This window comes from Pristiophorus japonicus, chromosome 1, assembly GCF_044704955.1.
Source record: "Pristiophorus japonicus isolate sPriJap1 chromosome 1, sPriJap1.hap1, whole genome shotgun sequence".
Lineage (NCBI taxonomy): Eukaryota > Metazoa > Chordata > Chondrichthyes > Pristiophoridae > Pristiophorus > Pristiophorus japonicus.
In genome coordinates, this window is record NC_091977.1 from 9,053,920 (window position 1) to 9,075,920 (window position 22,001).

The 22,001-nt window shown below is 44.5% G+C and overlaps 1 protein-coding gene across 6 annotated transcripts in view; it reads left to right on the forward strand.

Annotated features, from left to right (window-relative positions):
• rictora (RPTOR independent companion of MTOR, complex 2 a) overlaps positions 1-22,001 on the forward strand; it is a 231,604-nt gene that overhangs the window by 25,057 nt on the left and 184,546 nt on the right. The window contains exon 1 of one of the 6 annotated variants that reach the window (XM_070877325.1): positions 3,214-3,306. The exons of the other annotated variants lie outside the window; for them this stretch is intronic. The gene's annotated coding sequence lies outside the window, so the exon portion shown is untranslated. Of the gene's footprint in view, positions 1-3,213; positions 3,307-22,001 lie in introns of those variants that run through there. 6 annotated transcript variants of the gene reach the window in all.

Sequence of the window (22,001 nt, forward strand, 5' to 3'; positions counted from 1 at the left end):
ACCCTTTGTCCTTTTAGAATTTTGCTGTACAGTGGCCCTTTTTGTTCTTTGCCTTGGGTTTCTCTGCCCTCCACTTTTCCTCATCTCCTTTCTGTCTTTTGCTTTTGTCTCCTTTTTGTTTCCCTCTTTCTCCCTGCATTGGTTCCCATCCCCGTGCCATATTAGTTTAATTCCTCCCCAACAGCACTAACAAACACTCCCCCGAGGACATTAGTTCCGGTCCTGCCCAGGTGCAGACCGTCCGGTTTGTACTGGTCCCACCTCCCCCAGAACCGGTTCCAATGCCCTAGGAATTTGAATCCCTCCCTGCTGCACCACTGCTCAAGCCACGTATTCATCTGCGCTATCCTGCGATTCCTACTCTGACTAGCACGTGGCACTGGTAGCAATCCCGAGATTACTACTTTTGAGGTCCTACTTTTTAATTTAGCTCCTAGCTCCTTAAATTCTTTTCGTAGGACCTCCTCCCTTTTTTTACCTATGTCGTTGGTACCAATGTGCACCACGACAACTGGCTGTTCTCCCTCCCTTTTTAGAATGTCCTGTACCCGCTCCGAGACATCCTTGATCCTTGCACCAGGGAGGCAACATACCACCCTGGAGTCTCGGTTGCGGCCACAGAAACGCCTATCTATTCCCCTCACAATTGAATCCCCTATCACTATCGCTCTCCCACTCTTTTTCCTGCCCTCCTGTGCAGCAGAGCCAGCCACAGTGCTATGAACTTGGCTGCTGCTGCCCTCCCCTGATGAGTCAACCCTCTCAACAGTACTCAAAGCAGTGTATCTGTTTTGTAGGGGGATGACCACAGGGGACCCCTGCACTACCTACTCTTCCTACTGGTCTTCCATTCCCTAGCTGGCTGTGGACCCTTCTCCTGCGGTAAGACCAACTCGTTACACGTGCTACTCACGTCATTCTCAGCATCGTGGATGCTCCAGAGTGAATCCACCCTCAGCTCCAATTCCGCAGCGCGGTCCGTCAGGAGCTGGAGGCGGATACACTTCCCGCAGATGTAGTCGTCAGGGACACCGGAAGTGTCCCTGAGTTCCCACATGGTACAGGAGGAGCATATCACGTGACCGAGCTCTCCTGCCATGACTTAACTCTTAGATACACTTACCGTATATACTTGCGTATCCTACGATCTCACGTATCATGCGACCCCTAAATTTTCGTCCCCAAAACATGATTTTATCATATATCTCATGTATCATGCGAGTCACTTTTTTGAGATAAGAGATGCCACTAGGCTAGGCTTTCAAACAAGTTTAACAAGTACCCAACACGTAACAAGTACCCTAACACATAACAACGATCGAATACAGACCTTAACAACCGAATCATGAAACATCGAGTGGATTCTGTTGTGAAAGCTGTTCGCGAATCGAACACCGATTTAGCAATCATTCCAGCTGGCTTGACTAGCGTCGTTCAGCCACTTGACGTATCCATTAATAAGCCATTTAAAGACAATATAAGAAAGAAATGGAATGACTGGATGATGGAAGGAGAGAAATCATTTACGAAGGGAGGGAATATGAAGGCTCCGGATTTGCCTCTACTGTGTTTGCGGGTAAAAGAAGCATGGGCTGAGATAGATGGAGATTTGATTGTTAAAGCCTCTAATAATGCAGCAAACTTCAGAGGGAGTTGTGGGTGGCGATCTCTAGACCACAGCAAAGATACAGTACAAGTGACAATAGAGGCTGCAATCCAGCCCAAGAGATACCTGCCGAGATTCAGCGTGGATACGGTCTGCTTAACAGCCTAACAGCTTAATCTTGGCCAGCACTTCACACCTGCAAATTTTGTATCTCGCGTATCATGCGACCCCCCCAAATTTAGGTTACAATTTAGGTCTTCAAAAGTCGCATGATACGCGAGTATATACAGGTAAATTGGCAACAACAATGTTAAAAGTTACTCACTGTTATAGAAGAGAAAAAAGAAAAGAAAAACTACTCACCAATCACCAGCCAATCACTTACCCCCTTGGCTGTGACGTCACCTTTCTATTTCTTTCTACTTCTTTTTTGCCTTCTCCCTGTAGCTGTACAAGTACGCCTCTCCACGCACCTCCTCGACGCTGGGCCCCGGACTCCCTGCTGTGCCTTTTATAGGCCTCTCTCCGAAGTTTCGACTGCCTCTCCATGCACCTCCTCGACGCTGGGCCCCGGACTCCCTGCTGTGCCTTTTATAAGCCTCTTTCCGAAGTCCCGACTGCCTCTCCACGCACCTCCTCGACGCTGGGCCCCGGACTCCCTGCTGTGCCTTTTATAGGCCTCTCTCCGAAGTCCCGACTGCCCCTCCACGCACCTCCTCGACGCTGTGCCCTGGACTCCCTGCTGTGCCTTTTATAGGCCTCTCTCCGAAGTCCCGACTGCCTCTCCACGCACCTCCTCGACGCTGGGCCCCGGACTCCCTGCTGTGCCTTTTATAGGCCTCTCTCCGAAGTCCCGACTGCCTCTCCACGCACCTCCTCGACGCTAATGTATCATGTGGATTTAACTGCCCCAGAAAACCTGCCGCGGCTGCATCAGTCGCAGATGGACACAGGTTTATGGGGAGCGTGCAGAGAAGGGGACAGTTGGCCAGATGACCTTCCCCTTTTCTTATTGCTTATGTTCTTATGTTGTCAACCTGAGAGTAGCACAAAGGCTGCATTCATGATATGACATCATCCGTACATTGCATTTTAATTAAATAATGTTACATTACTTTAAAACTGTTTCACACATTACTCACGTGACGCATGGGAGGGTCCTGCAACACCACGGGCAGTGGCCGAGTGACTGGTGGTTCCCAGCAGCGTTGCTGCACGCTCCTCCAGCTCACTTAAAGTCTGCATGGAAGCAGGGCCCCCTCCGGTGCACCTCCGCTGCGCCCTGTTGTTAGCTATCTTCTACTGCAAACGTGAAAAGAGCATGGCATAAACTAATTGACTAGGCAATTTCATGGAAAGACAACAGCTTCAAACGTTACATGCAAATGAGATCCATAATTGATGCACGGTTATAACAAAGATCAGCGTGTTTTGGATCTACATATGTTTATATGCGTATGTATGTAAGAATTTACAAAATTTAATTCAATCCAGGAGATTTACTATTACAGTTTTAATTACAATCTTCATCAATACAACATAAAATCTGTACTTACTCTAGCTGATGCCACAAGGCTGTTCCAATGCTTCCGGCACTGGTCGGGCCCCCTCGCCTCCTGTGACGCCGAAGAGACGACGTCCGCAATCACGGAGCACAGCTTCCTGTTCGCCCGGGGTGGAGGTTTGCCCTTAGCACCCGGGTAAGTTCTGCTCACCTGGAGTGGACTTCCTCGAAGGCCTCGTCTGAAAATGGCTTTGCCCTTTTCCGATCCCCATCCACGCTCTCGGATGATGATGATGATGGCATCTCTACAATTTATCCAAATCTCCAACGGCAAAAAACTCAACAAAACTCCACAAATCTCCTCCCTCCAACTCCAACAACTCTCTCTCCTTTATCTCTCCTCTCTCTTTCTCCCCAACAGCCTTCTGCGCATGTGTAATTGACCCCGACCTCCCGAAACGCACGAAATGCTGTCAACTGGAAAAAAAAATCTCATGCGCAGATGGCCGTTGCTAGGGAAGTTTTTGCCTTCTACATCGCTGGCCGTTTGTTGGCAAGCGCCACATCGCTGACCTTTTGATTCGTCCATTTGATGTCGCTGGCCTATTGCCGAGCGGGAAATCGCCATACAAAAAATGGGCGATGAGCCAGCAATCTGCAAGGCTGGGATATCGAACATTGCTGGAACATTACCCATTTTTTAGGCGATAAACAGCAAAGTGGAACATCTAGCCCATGGTGTTTTACTTCTGGTGAACTCGTATCCAAGTGATGTGAAGAAGTGCAGTTTATTTCATTTGTTTACAAATCATAGAAGATTTGTGAGATGCTCAATTTGTACAGACATTGCCCTTGAAACTTCACACATGTCCTCTTCTAGTCATTCAGTCTCTCTTGAAAACTGAAGCACTGTACTGAATGTCTATCTGCACACTGCAAAAATTGAAACTATGTTTTCCCGTGATAGGCGCTGAGCCGAGCAATGTAAGAGCTGTAACATCACAAGAGATAGTAACACAAGGGAATGGCTGGGAGGAGTTATTGATTCTGACAGTGGGAAGGAATTTGATTAACATCAGTCGAGATACAGTCAGTAATACTGCTGGTTAGAAAGAATTATTGAGCCTCGCGATGTTTTGGAGTTGTATTATTGTGCATCAAGGATATTCAATCAGCTATTGTGCACGGCCACGTTTGGACTGCTCCCAACAACGTGTCTGATATTGCACAGTTCAAAAAATATTGGAAACCGTGGGAAATAAACTGCGTTCTAAATATCTCAACATCTGTGATCTATATCTCAGAATCGTGCTTTCTGATAGTACCACTGCTTCTCTGAGCAGTGAAATTCTGAACAATGGGGTAGAGCTGCCTGCAGAGAGCAGAAACATTCCTGGATTTACAAGTAGAGTCAGATCACTCAGTAGAGGCTGAGAGATTGGGACACCTGGTGCTGAGGCGCAAGAGGGAGCAGGGGCATGAAAGGGTCCAATGCTTGGATTTGCTGGTGGGAGGCTGGTAGCTGGATGGCATTCTATCAGTACAGACTGCCAAACTACAGGGAAAGATGGCAGTCAACATCCTGAATGGGTTGGTCCCTGCTAATTATAAGCTTAACAGAAAAGAATCAGAAGAGGGTCTCCATTAGCACCCAGAACTCAGACTTAGTAGCCAGGTACAGTGCTCAATCATCATCATAGGCAGTCCCTCAAAACAATGATGACCTGCTTCCACGCTGAAACGGGATGAGTTCACAGGTGTTTCAATGAAGGACCTAATATTCCAGATCCCGAACTACATCTTGACGGGTGGAAGATACCTGTGCGTGGTTTTTTTAACGTCTGGTGGCCGTTGCACCCCAGCCACCACACGGGCTTGACAGAGCTAGGTCTTGGTCCAGTGGCAAGGATTAACCAGGACGACTGGTGACCAGCTCTCTGCACGGATCAAATGCGCGCACACATCGCAGTGTGGGCTGACCCGTGCTGCCCCTGGGCCCTCGCCTCTTTTGAGCCCCAAACTCTCCTCTCCTGGGCCCCGATCACATCCTTTTACGAACTCTTGCCGCCCCTTCGCCCAGACCCCGCCACTCCTGCTGTACCTGTCCGCACTGCAGTCAGCCGTTGCCCTCCTGCAGTGGCATGCCGCCACACATTGCTCCCTCTAATGGCGCCGGTCTGCAGATGGTCTTGCAGGCCGGGACCGCGCCGATTTCCGGGCCGGGCCACCGCACATTGCTCCCTCTTGCACAGTGCTCAAACACTGCTGGAGAATCCAGAACAAGTCCAATTTTAAAATTAGGATTAAGCCATTTAGGATTAAAATCAGGAAGCATTTTTTCACACAAAGTGTAGCGGAAATCTGGGAAAACTCCCCTCCAAAAGGCTGTGGTTGCTGGGTATAATATATAATAGAATCATAGAAATTTGCAGCATGGAAGGAGGCCATTTGGCCCATCGTGTCTGCGCCAGCCAACAAGAGGTTATCCAGCCTAATCTCACTTTCCTGCTCTTGGTCCGTAGCCTTGTAGGTTACAGCACTTCAAGTGCACATTCAAGTACTTTTTAAAAACTGTGGTGAGGGTTTGTCTACCACCTTTCAGGCAGTGAGTTCCAGACCCGCATAGCCCTCTGCATGAAAACATTTCCCCTCAAATCCCCTCTAAACCTACCAATTACTTTAAATCTATGCACCCTGGTTGTTGACCCCTCTGCTAAGGGAAACAGGTCCTTCCTATCCACTCCAGGCCTCCCATAATTTTGTACACCTCAATAAGGTCTCCCTCAGCCTCCTCTGTTCCAACGAAACCAAACCCAGCTTATCCAATCTTTCCTCATAGCTAAAATTCTCCAGTCTAGGCAACATTCTCGTAAATCTCTCTACTCTTGCTAGTGCAATCACATCTTTCCTATAATGTGGTGACCAGAACTCCACACAGTTGTCTAGCTGTGGCCTAACTAGTGTTTTCTACAGTTTAAGTATAACCTCCCTGCTCTTGTATTCTATGCCTCAGCTAATAAAGGTAAGTATTCCATATGCCGCCTTAACTAACAGCTACCTGTCCTGCTACCTTCAGGGATCTGTGGACATGCACTCCAAGGTCCCTCTGATCCTCTACACTTCTCCGTGTTGTACCATTTAATGTGTATTCCCTTGCCTTGTTAGCCCTCCCCAAATGCATTACCTCATACTTCTCCGGATTTAATTCCATTTTCCACTGTTCTGCCCACCTGACCTATGCATTGATATCTTCCTGCAATTCAACTTTCCAAAAGATCCAACTTTCTCACCCTCCATCTGAATTTGAAATTCAATCATGCTATGATCACTCATTCCAAGGGGATCCTTTACTAGGAGATTATTTATTGTCTCATTACACAGGATCAGATCTAAAATAGCCTGCCCCCTGGTTGATTCCGTTACATACTGCTCAAGGAACCCTTATGCACTTGATGAACTCTTCCTCGAGGCTACCCTGACCAGTTTGATATGTCCAATCAATATGGAGGTTAAAATCATCCTTTTCCCTGTTCCCTTTTTACAAGCCCCCACCATTTCCTGGTTTATGCTCCGACCAACAGAGTTGCTACTGTTAGGGGGCCTATAGACTACGCCCACCAGGGATTTTTTTCCCCTTATTATTCCTTATCTCCATCCAAACTGTTCCAACATCCTGATCATTTGAACCAATATTGTTTCTCACCAATGCAGTGATTCCATCCTTTATCAATAGAGCTACCCCACCTCCTTTTCCTTTATGTCTGTCCTTTCAGATTGTCAAATAGCCCTGAATATTTAGTTCCCAGTCCTGATCACCTTGCAACCACGTCTCTGTAATGACTATCAGATCATACCCATTTGTTTTAATTTGTGCTGTCAACTCATCTATTTTGTTACAAATGCTTCGTGCATTTAGACAAAGAGCCTTTAAATTTTTTTTTTAATCCTTTTTTCCTGCTTGTTCCCCCTCTCCTTCAAACTCTCTTTATTTTTGCTTTCTAATTCCAGCTTTACTCCTCTCCCTACTGAATCTACTTTCAGATTCCCATCCCCCTGACAAGTTAGTTTAAACTCTCCCCTGCCTTCCTGCCTCTGAGCCACTTCTGATCCAACTTGCCACTTTGCCTTGGATCCCATGGGCTTTTACTTTCGTGACCAGTCTGCCATGGACCTTATCAAAAACCTTGCTAAAATCCATATACACCACATCAAACGCACTACACTCATCGACCCTCCGTGTTACCTCCTCATTACATGTTATATATTAATGCTGAAGTATGGGACATTTTTCATACTTTTGTTACCTGTGGTAACATCAGGTACTCGCATGCCAGGCATAGCACAACTTAGATACTGTGTAAGGCTCCCTCTACACTCCAGGTGTTACAACATTAGACTCCTGCTCCGCTCTCAAAATGTGCATTAATCACAATCTTAGAAGTGCTTGACACTTTCATTTCTCACACCAACTGTTTACTCTGAGAATCTGTTAGATTAGCTTGGTTATGGGGAATTGATATTATCGACACAGTCTCACTGGGAACTGGCTTGAGATGGCACAGACTGATTTGGTGTCCTAACAACAAACAGGGCCTGAGTCTGTGCTGGATTGGCATCCATGAAAGAATTTTGTCTCGCTCATTGCAGCACCCAGTACGTGATCATCTAATTATTGAATGTATTAAAGTGTGGAAGGTGCCTGTGCGTGAAAGCCTCCTTGAAAAAATGTAACATTCCCACCGACCCCTGGGAATCCCTAGCCCAAGACCACCCAAAGTGGAGGTAAGCATCCGGGAAGGTGTTGAACACCTCGAGTCTCTTCGCCGAGAACAAGCTGAAGCCAAGCGTCGACAGTGGAAAGAGCGTGTGGCAACCCAGGCACCCCACCCACCTGTTCCTCCAACCATCGTCTGCCCCACCTGTGACAGAGACTGTCGGTCCCGCATTGGACTCTTCAATCACCTGAGAATTCATTTTTAGTGTGGAAGCAAGTCATCCTCGACTCCGAGGGACTGTCGATGATGATGATGAATGCCTTTAAAGTGGAAAGAACTTGGAGGGTACTTTTAATTCATTATTATGTCCATTTTATTCAGAATACTCAGGCTATCTTTTCTTTCCCTTTTGCTGTTCTGAGAAGCACAAGGACTTCACTGTCTGATGATGACGTGGAAGCACGTCTTGCAATGAGGAGACCTGAAAATGGCTGGAGGATTTCATTTTTAAAAAAAATGATTGAATAGTTTTAATATTTTCTTTCCAACCAATTGTAGGGGAGTACTTTGAGTAAAAGTATCTCCTCTGAATGTATCCCTGGAAAGTTTAACCTTTTTTGAATGGCCTCCTACCTGTGTCTTGGTATAACAATGGTGTGTTGGAATAATAATGAGAATGTGTCAAGAGAAAATAGAGGGAGAGGGTAGAAAACACATGAGCTATTCTTCTGACTAGGGTTTACTGAAGAGGCTCTGTCTGGGTTTAGCAGTCAGGAACCACTGGAACACAATGTGAGCACTAGTAGTGTGTTTGACTCTTGTCATGTCAGCCTTGGCTCAGTTGGTAGCACTCTCGCCTCTGAGTCAGAAGGTTGAGAAACACAAAAATCTCAGCTGACCAGTGCAGTATTGAGGGAGTGCTGCACTTTCAGAGGTGCCGTCTTTCAGATGAGGCATTAAACCGAGGACCCGTCTGTTCTCTCAGGTGGGCGTAAAGATTCTGTGGCACTATTTCGGCATTATACCTGGTGTCCTGGCCATTATTTATCCCTCAATCAACATCTCAAAAAAAAATCTGATTATTATCACATTTTGTGCAAATTGGCTGCCACGTTTCCTACATTACAACAGTGACTGCACTTGAAAAATATTTCATTGACTGTAAAATACTTTGGGAAGTCCGGCGTTCGTGAAAGGTGCTATATAAATGTAAGTATTCCGATCTTTCTTTTTGTAGCAATGTTTTCTGTTGCCCCAATATGCTCACTAACTACTGCCTAACATATTTGAATGTGCCCTCCATTTTCCTCATCATCCAAGGAACTACTTGCAACCCACTTTCCCTTAACGTGTAGGCCTTAGCTCTTATGTTCCCCTGCATTTCCATTTACAGCCTAATCAGCTGTGTGATTTTGCTAGAGTTAGGATTCACTACCCTTCCCTCTACTACACGGTGTCTAGTGAAAGAAAGCAAAAGAGGCAAGACTATCCCAGAATTATAAAACAATTGACAGGACTGAGAATTATAGGGCTTTTAATGTTATTAGAACTGCTGACGCTTCTGTAATTCCTGCTCTCAAAGCCTTATATCTGCCCAGCAAATTCCTGGGTATATAATTTAAAATCACATACTGTGGAGACTCAAATGCAGGCCAGTGTACCATCCTTCCTCGGTGCAGTGTGTTGCAGTGTTAGCTTGACTCCGAGTCAGAAAGTTGCAACTTTAAGATCCGTTCTGGGATTTAATCATGTAATCTAGGCTGACATTTGAGCACGGCACTGAGGGAGTGCTGCATTGTCAGAGGTGCCATCCTTCAGATGAGACATTAAACGAGGACCTGTCTGCTTGCTGTGGTAGTTCAAGTGGATGTTTAAAATGCCATAGCACTATTCGAAGAAGAACACAAGAATTAGGAGCAGGAGTAGACCATACGCTCCTTGAGTCTGCTCCGCCATTCAATAAGACCAGGGAGTTTTCCGGTATCCTGGCCAACAAATCCTCACTCAAATAAAACCTCCAGATATTAACTGGTCTTGCTGTGTGAAAAATGGCTGTTGCATTTGTTTAAATACAGTGACTGCAGTTCAAATGAGTTCATTGAAAGTGAAACTGACCTGTTTCTGAGAGATGTAATGGGCAATTTATAAATTATTTCTGTGCTTGAGAGTTGTCCTCATGCAGGACATTGGGATTGTGGCCCTCAATTGGGAGTTATCGAGTCACAATGGTGTAATAGTGTCACCTATGACTGGTAACTTTTGAAATCTGTTTCCCGTCCACTCTTTGGTTAGAGTCAACTCCTTTTCCTTTACTTAGGTGGTTAATATTGTAAGTTACCACACATCCCTTTTTTTAAAAAAAAGCACAAGCAGGTACAGGATCGACCAGCCAGCATGTCCATATTGGGTGTGGGGGCATACATGCTTATTGAGTCATTGCTTGTTACCAGTGCTGAGAGCTGCAGTACCTCTTCTTCCATCCCATTGCTGGAGCATGCCATTTGTCAGTCAGCCAGGGGTGAATTAAGGTGATCTCAAAGTCACAATGACTCACCAGCCTGCTTAGTAATCGTGCGTGATTTACTGTGTAGTGAAAGATCCCTATTGGAGATTGATGCTATTGGAACATCTCAAACACACACATTTTATGAAGCACCCCACATTCGCAACAAGAATTTCTCTTTTGTATCCTTTATGTAGTCTTTATTTTTTTCCTGCATTTTACATAGAACATAAGAAATAGGAGCAGGAGTAAGCCATTGGATCTGCCATTTAATAAGATCACGGCTGATCTGATTTTGGGCTCAGCTCCACCTCCCTGCCCGCTCCCCATAACCCTTCACTCCCTTATCGTTCAAAAATCTGTCTGTCCCCACCTTAAGTATATTCAATGACCTAGTCTCCACCATTCTCTTGGGCAGAGAATTCCACAGATTCTTGAGAGAAGAAATTTCTCCTCATTTCAGTTCTAAATGGGCGACTCCTTAGTCTTAAACTCTGCCCTCTACTTCTAGATTTCCCCACGAATGGAAACATCTCTCTGCATCCAACTTGTCGAGCCCCCTTAGTATCTCTTATGTTTCAATAAAATCACCTCTCATTCTTCTAAACTCCAATGAGTATAGGCCCAACCTGCTCAACCTTTCTTCATCAGTCAACCCCTTCATCTCAGGAATCAACCTACTGAACCTTCTCTGAACTGCCTCCAATATCCCTTCTTAAATAAGGAGACCAAAACTGCTCTAGGTGTGGTCTCACCAATACAGATACAAAGAATGGAGGAAAAGCAATGTGTGAGGAGGACACAAAAAATCTGCAAAAGGACTTAGACAGGCTAAGTGAGTGGGCAAAAATTTGCCAGATAAAGTATAATGTTGGAAAGTGTGAGATGATATCTTGGCCTTTATTGTAAAGGGGATGGAGTACAAAAGCGGGGAAGTCTTGCTACAGCTATATAAGGTATTGGTGAGGCCACCTGGAATACTGCGTGCAGTTTTGGTTTCCATATTTACGAAAAGATATACTTGCTTTGGAGGAAGTTCAGAGAAGGTTCACTAGGCTGATTCCGGGGATGAGGGAGTTGACTTATGAGGAAGGGTTGAGTAGGTTGGGCCTCTACTCATTGGAATTCAGAAGAATGAGAGGTGATCTTATCGAAATGTATAAGATTATGAGGGGACTTGACAAGGTGGATGCAGAGAGGATGTTTACACTGATGGGGGAGACTAGAACTAGAGGACATGATCTTCGAATAAGGAGCCGTCCATGTAAAACAGAGATGAGAAATTTCTTCTGAGGGTTGTAAATCTGTGGAATTTGCTGCCTGAGAGAGCTGTGGAAGCTGGGACATTGAATAAACTTAAAACAGAAATAGACAGTTTGTTAAACGATAAAGGGTTATGGGGAGCAGTTGGGGAAGTGGAGCTGATCAGATTAGCCATGATCTTATTGAATGGCGGAGCAGGCTCGAGGGGCCGTATGGCCTACTCCTATTCCTATTCCTATTTCTCATGTTATGTTGTAGCAGGACTTCCCTACGTTTATACTCTATCCCCCTTGCAATAAAGGCCAACATTCCATTTGCTTTCCTGATTACTTGCTGTACCTACATGCTAACTTTTTGTGTTTCATGTACAAGGACCCCTAGATCCCTCTGTACCGCAGCATTTTGTAATCTCTCCATTTAAATAATAATTAACTTTTTTATTTTTCCTACCAAAGTGGATAACCTCACACTTTCTCACATTATACTCCATCTGCCAAATGTTTGCCCACTCACTTAGCCTGTCTATATCCCTTTGCAGATTACTACATGACGACAATGGCTACAAAAGTATTCAATTGGCTGTAAAGCACTTTGGGACACCGTGAAAGTTACTATATAAATAAAAGTCCATCTTTCTTTCTGGACTCACTTGCATAGTGAACTTGAGCAAAAACATGTTGAATAGCCTTTCCTCTTGCCTGCACCTGGGTGAGTTGGCATTTCCTAGGCACAGGGAAGAGGAAACTGGGGCAAAGAACACTTATGTCAGGGCCTTTCCCCCATTACGATGTTCCAGGATATCTTGTGGATAGATATATGGTAGTACAGGTACTGTGTGTGTGTTTATATCTGGCCCTATACCTGCTGTACCTGTTCTAATGTGGCATGAGGGGGTGTATCTGGCCATCTTTCTCATTGCACTGCTAATGCAACTGCTGAGTTCCTGAAGAGACTTGGCGCGATGCTTGGACCTCCATGAACTGGAGGGTCTGCGGCAGCATCCAAATAGACCTACATTTGCATATCTATCTCCCTCTAGAATTGTTTGGTGGATGGCCTAGCCACAGTGGCAGCCCTTCACCTGCAGTGCCCTGGAATGTGCAAATGTCATAGGAGTCAAAAAGGCAGCTGTTTCCCCTTAAGATGCAACATACCTCGGGTGCATTGCACCTGTCAGCTACTGAGCAGAGTGCTCATTGAAGAAAATCCACTATGCTAGTTATATTTTTTTTCTTAAATTTTATTGGCTGCACACATTCATTTTTGCTTGGTTTATGAGCCGAGACATTGAGACTTTTCAAATGAGGTGGGCAGAGGAGACATCGCAGGCGTGCTGACCCTGTCCCTGTTCCACCCGATGTCCACTGTTGTACACTTTCCAGCAACAACAACTTGCAGTTGTATAGCGCCTTTAACGTAGTAAAATGTCCCAAGACACTTCACAGGAGTGTAATTGTGGGGGGAGGGGGGTGGAGGCGGGTGGGGAGAGAGAGTCAACTAAGGGGTCCTTCTCTGGATTGGTACCCAGTAACTCCAGCTAGATAATGTGTCAATGAGGATAAGATTTGGTATGTCTGCACTGCCATCTGATGTTGAATAGTGGACACTCACTGTCTTGATTCTCATGAATGGTGCTCACTTGTTTGAGGTATTAGATGGTATCTGGAGTCTGCTGGACTCGAGGAGGCAGCTCTTTCAAGAGGCGACGGAAGAACATTGGAGAAAAGGGGGGGATTACTTGGGTAAGTCTGAAGCAAGACTAGAGGTTAGAAGAAAGATTAGCTATCTGGAAAAAGTCACCAGCAAAAGCAGACCATACTGTGTTAACTCTGTTCGACAGGGCTGGGTGAATGCATAAACAGTAGTTGCCAAGGTGCTTTACAGAATGTGTACCCGTGCTGCTGACTCATTTCATTGTCCAGCGCTTACTCTGATGAGAACAAAAATATCAAATAATGGAATTATTTATGTGATAAAAACAGAAAATGCTGGAAAATTCAGCAGGACGGGCAGCATCTGCAGAGAGAGAAAGAATTGACCAATGACCTTTCGTCCAGTTTCTGTTTTTTTAATTTCAGAATTCCAGCATCCGCAGTACTTTGTATTTTGTATTCATGTAATTATTTTGTTCCAACCATCCACCCCATGTGAGAAAGAAATCATACAGCTGAAATGTGTCTGTCATTGGGCCAGCAATCAGCAAAGAAGCACTTTATATACCTGTGGTGATGACGCCACCCGATGTCTTCCTGGGACATGGAATTTTTGTGGGAGTAAGATTGACTGCTGTCTTCATTAGCAAGTTAGAAACATAGGAACATTAGGAACAGGAGTGGACCATGCAGTCCATTGGGCCGCTACCGCCATTCAATAGATCATGGCTGAACTTCTACATTAACTTCACTTTCCCACCATATTTTTTTAAAAATCTATTCATTAACGGGATGTGAATGTCGCCGGCAAGGCCAGAATTTATTGCCTATCCCTAATTTCCCTCGAAGGTGGTGGTGAGCCGCCGCCTTGAATACAACTGAGTGACTTGCTCGGCCATTTTAAAGGGCAGTTAAGAGTCAACCACATTGCTGTGTGTCTGGAGTCATATATAGGCCAGACTAGGTAACGACGGCAGATTTCCTTCTCTAAAGGATATTATTAGTGAACCAGATGGGTTTTTACTGATACTAGCTTTTTATTGCAGATTTTTTATTACATAACATAAAAAATAGAAGCAGGAGTAGGCCATTGATCAGGAAGGCCAATGGAATCTTGGCCTTTATTGCAAAGGGGATAGAGTATAAAAGCAGGGAAGTATTGCTACAGCTATACAGGGTATTTGTGAGGCTACACCTGGAATACTGCGTGCAGTTTTGGTTTCCATATTTACGAAAGGTTACACTTGCTTTGGAGGCAGGTCAGAGAAGGTTCACTAGGTTGATTCCGGAGATGAGGGCGTTGACTTATGAGGAAAGGTTGAGTAGGTTGGGCCTCTACTCATTGGAATTCAGAAGAATGAGAGGTGATCTTATCGAAACGTGTAAGATTATGAGTGGGCTTGACAAGGTGATTGCAGAGAGGATGTTTCCACTGATGGGGGAGACTAGAACTAGCAGGCATGATCTTAGAATAAGGGGCCATCCATTTAAAACTGAGATGCAAAAAATCTGTAGAATTTGCTGCCTGAGAGAGCTGTGGAAGCTGGGACATTGAATAAATTTAAGACAGAAGTAGACAGTTTCTTAAATGATAAGGGATAAAGGGTTATGGGGAGCGAGCGGGGAAGTGGAGCTGAGTCCATGATCAGGTCAGCCATGATCTTATTGAATGAAGGAGCAGGCTCGAGGGGCTGTATGGCCTACTCCTGTTCCTATTAAGTTCTTATTTGGCCCCTTGAGCCTGCTCCGCCATTCAATAAGATCATGGCTGATCTGGTCTTGGCCTCAACTCCTCTTTCCTGCCTGCTCCATAACCTTTGACACCCCTATCGTTCAAAAATCTGTCTATCTCCACATTAAATATATTCAATACCCAGCCTCCACAGCTCTCTGGGGTAGAGAATTCCAAAGATTCAAGGCCCTCAGAGAAGAAATTCCACCTCATCTCCGTTTTAAAGGGGCGATCCCTTATTCTGAAACTATGCCCCCCTAGTTCTAGATTCTCCCACGAGGGGAAACATCCTCTCTGCATCTATCCTGCCAAGGCCCCTCAAAATCTTACATGTTTCAATAAGATCACCTCTCATTCTTGTAAACTCCAATGAGTATAGGCCCAACCTGCTCAACCTTTCTTAAGACAACCCCTTCATCTCAGGAATTAACCTATGGAACCTTCTCTGAGCTGCCTCCAATGCAAGTACATCCCTTCTTAAATAAGGAGATCGAAACTGTACGCAGTACTCGAGGTGTGGCCTCACCAACACCCTGTACAGTTAGTTGTAACAAGACTTCCCTACTTTTATACTCCATCCCCCCCTACAATAAAGACCAACATTCCATTTGCCTTCCTAATTACTTGCTGCACCTGCATGCTTTTTGTGTTTCATGTTCAAGAACCCCAAGATCCCCCGCAGCATTTTGTAGTCTTTCCATTTAAATAATAATTTGCTTTTTTATTCTTCCTACCAAAGTGGATAACCTCATTTTCCCACATTATATTCCATCTGCCAAATGTTTGCCCACTCACTTAACCTATTTATATCCCTTCGCAGATTCTTTGTGTCCGTTTCACAACCTGCTTTCCCCACCTATCTTTGTATCGTCAGCAAATTTGGCTACATTACACTCGGTCCCTTCATGCAAATCATTAATATCATTAAATAGTTGAGGCCCCAGCGCTGATCCCTGTAGCACCCCACTAGTTACAGTTTGCCAACCTAAAAATGACCCATTTATCCCGACTCTGTTTCTTGATAGTTAACCAATCCTCTATCTCTTCTAATATATTACCCCCAACCCTGTGATCTCTTATATAATAATCTTTTGTGTGGCACCTTATCGAATACCTTCTGGAAATCCATATACACTACATCTACTGGTTCCCCTTTATCCACCTTGCTCATTACATCCTCAAAGAATTCTAGCAAATTTGTCAAACATGATTTCCCTTTCATAAAACCATGATTTTCTAAATGTCCTGCAACTACTTGCTTAATAATGGACTCCAACATTTTCCCACTGTCAGATGTAAGGCTAACTGGTCTATAGATTTCTGCTTTCTGACTCACTACTTTCTTAAATAGGGGCGTTACATTTGCAGTTTCCATTCTGCTGGGACCTCTCCAGAATCCAGAGAATTTTGGTAGATTACAACCAATGCATCCAGTATCTTTTAAGACCCTAGGATGCAAGCCATCAGGTCCACGGGACTTGTCCACCCTTAGACCTATTAGTTTGCCTAGTACTTTTTCTCTAGTGATTGTTTTAAGTTCTCTCCCTCCCTCCCAATAGCCCCTTGATTATCTATTATTATTTGGAGGCTTTTAGTGTCTTCTACCGCAAAGACTGATGCAAAATATTTGTTGAAAGTCTCTGCCATTTCCCGGTTTTCCAGTCTCATCCTCTAAGGGACCAGTGTTTACTTTAGCGACTCGCTTTTTATATACCTGTAGAAGCTCTTACTGTCTGTTTTTATATTTCTTGCTAGTTTACTCTCATAATCTATCTATATTTTTTAGTCATCCTTTGCTGGTTTGTAAAACTTTCCCAATCCTCTGGCCGACCACTTATCTTCATTACACTGTATGTCTTTGTTTTCAATTTGATACCATCCTTTATTTCCTTAGTTAGCCACGGATAGTTCATTCTTCTCAGAGTCTTTCTTTACATAAGAACATAAGAAATAGAAACAGGAGTAGGCCATACGGCCCCTCGAGCCTGCTCCGCCATTCAATAAGATCTGATCACTGACTCAGCTCCACCTCCCTGCCTGCTCCCCATAACCCCTTATCCCCTTAGCGTTTAAGAAACTGTCAATTTCTGTCTTAAATTTATTCAATGTCCCAGCTGACACAGCTCTCTGAGGCAGCGAATTCCACAGATTTACAACCCTCAAGAGAAAAAATTTCTCCTTATCTCAGTTTTAAATGGGCGGCCCCTTATTCTAAGATCGTGCCCTCTAGTTCTCGTCTCCCCATCAGTGGAAACATCCTCTCTGCATCCACCTTGTCAAGCCCCCTCATAATCTTATATGTTTCGATAAGATCACCTCTCATTCTCCTGAATTCCAATGAGTAGAGGCCCAACCTACTCAACCTTTCCTCATAAGTCAACCCCCTCATCTCTGGAATCAACCCAGTGAACCTTCTCTCTGAACTGCCTCCAAAGCAAGTATATCCTTTTGTAAATATGGAAACCAGAACTGCACGCAGTATTCCAGATGTGACCTCACCAATACCTGTATAGCTGTAGTAAGACTTCCCTGCTTTTATACTCCATCCCCTTTGCCATAAAGACCAAGATTCCATTTGCCTTCCTGATCACTTGCTGCACCTGCACACTATCCTTGTCCACCGGTACGCTCGCGGCCTTCCGCGAGAGGTGGGCACCGGAGGGACTGGAGTGCATCATCACGCCCGGCAACCAAATTTTAATTTGATTTTACGTTTTAAAGTTTAATTTGTTTTAATTGCCGGTGTTTTTAGTGTCCCCTTCCCTTTTATAGGGGGCACTGGGGAAAAATTGTGATTTTAGTGCCCAAAAAAAACCAAAAAAAAGAAGAAGAAAAAAACCAAAAAAAAAACCAAAAAAAGGAAAAAAAGGGCCTTGTAAATGTCTGGTGTGTCACCCAGGTCGGGTGGCACGGTTTAATGTGTTTTGTTTTGCAGATAAACTCCAAAAAGAGTTTCATGCACAAGTACACCCAGGTCCTGCTGTACTGCAGCACTTTGCAATCTTTCTCCATTTAAATAATTTCTCACTGGAATATATATTTGCTGAGCGTTATGAAATATCTCCTTAAATATCTGCCACTGTTTATCTACCGTCTTACCCTTTAATCTATTTTCCCAGTTCACTTTAGCCAACTCTGTCCTCATACCTTTGTAATTGCCTTTATTTAAGTTTAGGACACTAGTTTGAGACCCAAGTTTCTCACCCTCAAACTGAATTTGAAAATCTAACCTGTTATGATCACTCTTCCCTGGAGGATCCTTTACTATGAGATAATTAATTAATCTGATCTCATTACACATTACCAGATCTAAAATAGCCTGCTCCCTGGTTGGTGGTCCCACAACGTATTGTTCTAAGAAACTCGATGAACTCTTCCTCAAGGCTACCTTTGCCAATTTGATTTGTCCAATCTATATGAAGATAAAAATTGCCCATGATTATTGCAGTACCTTTCTTACAAGTCTCCATTATTTCTTGATTTATACTCTGTCCTAGAGTGTAGCTACTGTTAGCCTATAGACTACTCTCACCAATGACTTCTTTCCCTTACTATTTCGTATCTCCACCCAAACTGATTCTACATTTGACCTTCTGAGCCAATATCATTTCTCACTGCTGCACTGTTCTCATCCTTTATTAACAGAGCTACCCCACCTCCTTTTCCTTTCTGTCTATCCTTCCAAATTGTCAAATATCTCTGAATATTCAGATCATAAGAACATAAGAATTAGGAACAGGAGTAGGCCATCTGGCCCCTCGAGCCTGCTCCGCCATTCAACAAGATGATGGCTGATCTGGCCGTGGACTCAGTTCCACTTACCCGCCCGATCCCCGTAACCCTTAATTCCCTTATTGGTTAAAAATCTATCGACCTGTGATTTGAATACATTCAATGAGCTAGCCTCAACTGCTTCCTTGGGCAGAGAATTCCACTGATTCACAACCTTCTGGGAGAAGAAATTCCTTCTCAACTCGGTTTTAAATTGGCTCCCCCGTATTTTGAGGCTGTGCCCCCTAGTTCTCGTCTCCCCGACCAGTGGAAATGACCTCTCTGCCTCTATCTTGTCTATCACTTTCATTATTTTAAATGTTTCTATAAGATCACCCCTCATCCTTCTGAACTCCAACGAGTAAAGCCCCAGTCTACTCAATCTATCATCATAAGGTAACCCTCTCATCTCCGGAATCAGCCGAGTGAATTGTCTCTGTACCCCCTCCAAAGCTAGTATATCCTTCCTTAAGTAAGGTGACCAAAACTGCACGCAGTACTCCAGGTGAGGCCTCACCAATACCCTGTACAGTTGCAGCAGGACCTCCCTGCTTTTGTACTCTATCCCCCTCGCAGTGAAGGCCAACATTCCAGTCGCCTTCCTGATTTCCTGCTGCACTTGCAAACTAACTTTTTGGGATTCATGCACAAGGACCCCCAGGTCCCTCTGCGCCGCAGCATGTTGTAATTTCTCCCCATTCAAATAATATTCCCTTTTACTGTTTTTTTTTTCCAAGGTGGATGACCTCACATTTTCCGACATTGTATTCCATCTGCCAAACCTTAGCCCATTCGCTTAACCTATCTAAATCTATTTGCAGCCTCTCTGTGTCCTCGACACAACCCGCTTCCCCACCAATCTTTGTGTCATCTGCAAATTTTGTTACACTACACTCTGTCCCCTCTTCCAGGTCATCTATGAATATTGTAAACATTGTGGTCCCAGCACCGATCCCTGTGGCACACCACCAACCACCGATTTCCAACCCGAAAAGGACCCATTTATCCCGACTCTCTGCTTTCTGTTAGCCAGCCAATTCTCTATCCATGCTAATACATTTCCTCTGACTCCGCGTACCTTTATCTTCTGCAGTAACCTTTTGTGTGGCACCTCATCGAATGCCTTTTGGAAATCTAAATACACACATCCATCGCTACACCTCTATCCACCATGCTCGTTATATCCTCAAATAATTCCAGTAAATTAGTTAAACATGATTTCCCCTTCATGAATCCATGTTGCGTCTGCTTGATTGCACTATTCCTATCTAGATGTCCCGCTATTTCTTCCTTAATGATAGCTTCAAGTATTTTCCCCACTACAGATGTTAAACTAACCAGCCTATAGTTACCTGCCTTTTGTCTGCCCCCTTTTTTAAACAGAGGCGTTACATTAGCTGCTTTCCAATCCGCTGGTACCTCCCCAGAGTGCACAGAATTTTGGTAGATTATAACGAACGCATCTGCTATAACTTCTGCCATCTCTCTTAATACCCTGGGATGCATTTCATCACGACCAGGGGACTTTTCTACCTCGAGTCCCATTAGCCTGACCAGCACTACGCCCCTAGTGATAGTGATTATCTCAAGGTCCTCCCTTCCCACATTCCCGTGACCAGCAATTTTTGGCATGGTTTTTGTGTCTTCCACTGTGAAGACCGAAGCAAAATAATTGTTTAAGGTTTCAGCCATTTCCACATTTCCCATTATTAAATCCCCCTTCTCATCATCTAAGGGACCAACATTTACTTTAGTCACTCTTTTCCGTTTTATATATCGGTAAAAGCTTTTACTATCTGTTTTTATGTTTTGTGCAAGTTTACTTTCGTAATCTATCTTTCCTTTCTTTATTGCTTTCTTAGTCATTCTTTGCTGTTGTTTAAAATTTTCCCAATCTTCTATTTTCCCACTAACCTTGGCCACCTTATACGCATTGGTTTTTAATTTGATACTCTCCTTTCTTTCCTTGGTTATCCACGGCTGGTTATCCCTTCTCTTACCGCCCTTCTTTTTCACTGGAATATATTTTTGTTGAGCACTATGAAAGAGCTCCTTAAAAGTCCTCCACTGTTCCTCAATTGTGCCACCGTTTAGTCTGTGTTTCCAGTCTACTTTAGCCAACTCTGCCCTCATCCCACTGTAGTCCCCTTTGTTTAAGCATAGTACGCTCGTTTGAGACACTACTTCCTCACCCTCAATCTGTATTACAAATTCAACCATACTGTGATAACTCATTCCGAGAGGATCTTTTACTAGGAGATCGTTTATTATTCCTGTCTCATTACATAGGACCAGATCTAAGATAGCTTGCTCCCTTGTCGGTTCTGTAACATACTGTTCTAAGAAACAATCCCGTATGTATTCTATGAATTCCTCCTCAAGGCTATCCTGTGCCTTTCGATTTGACCAATCGATATATAGGTTAAAATCCCCCATGATTACTGCCGTTCCTTTTTCACATGCCTCCATTATTCCCTTGATTATTGCCCGCCACACCGTGAAGTTATTATTTGGGGGCATATAAACTACGCCCACCAGTGACTTTTTCCCCTTGCTATCTCTAATCTCCACCCACAATGATTCAACATTTTGTTCATTAGAGACGATACTGTCTCTCACAACTGCCCTGATATCATCCTTTATTAACAGAGCTACCCCACCTCCTTTCCCTTCTTGTCTATCTTTCCGAATCGTCAGATACCCCTGTATGTTTAATTCCCAGTCTTGGCCACCTTGCAACCACGTTTCTGTAATGGCCACCAAATCATACCCATTTGTAATGATTTGTGCTGTCAACTCATTTACTTTATTTCGAATGCTGCATGCGTTTAGGTAGAGTGTTTTAATACAAGTTTTTAAACCATGATTTTTAGTTTGACCCCTCCTGCAGCCCCTTTATATTCATACATAGCCTTGGTCACCTTGTAATATTGGGCCCAAGTTTCGGGCCGCGCCGAGAACGGCGCAGCCCCGACCTGGACGCCCGTTTTTCGCGCCACAAAGTGTGCCTAAAAAAAAAACTTACAGATTCTCCGGCTCCCTGCTGGTCCTCTTGAGTCGGGTGCGGCGCAGCACAAGCTGTTGGGGGCGGAGCCAGGTCCCTGCGCTGAAAACAGTGCCGGGACCTCTGCGCATGCGCGCTACAGTGGGCGAGCATGTGCAGTAGCTCCAGGCGCCCAAAACTGTGTAGGAGGGGCTCGGAGCACGCAGCCCCTAGCCCTGGCTGAATGGCCTCACTGGGGCTGCGTGCATAAG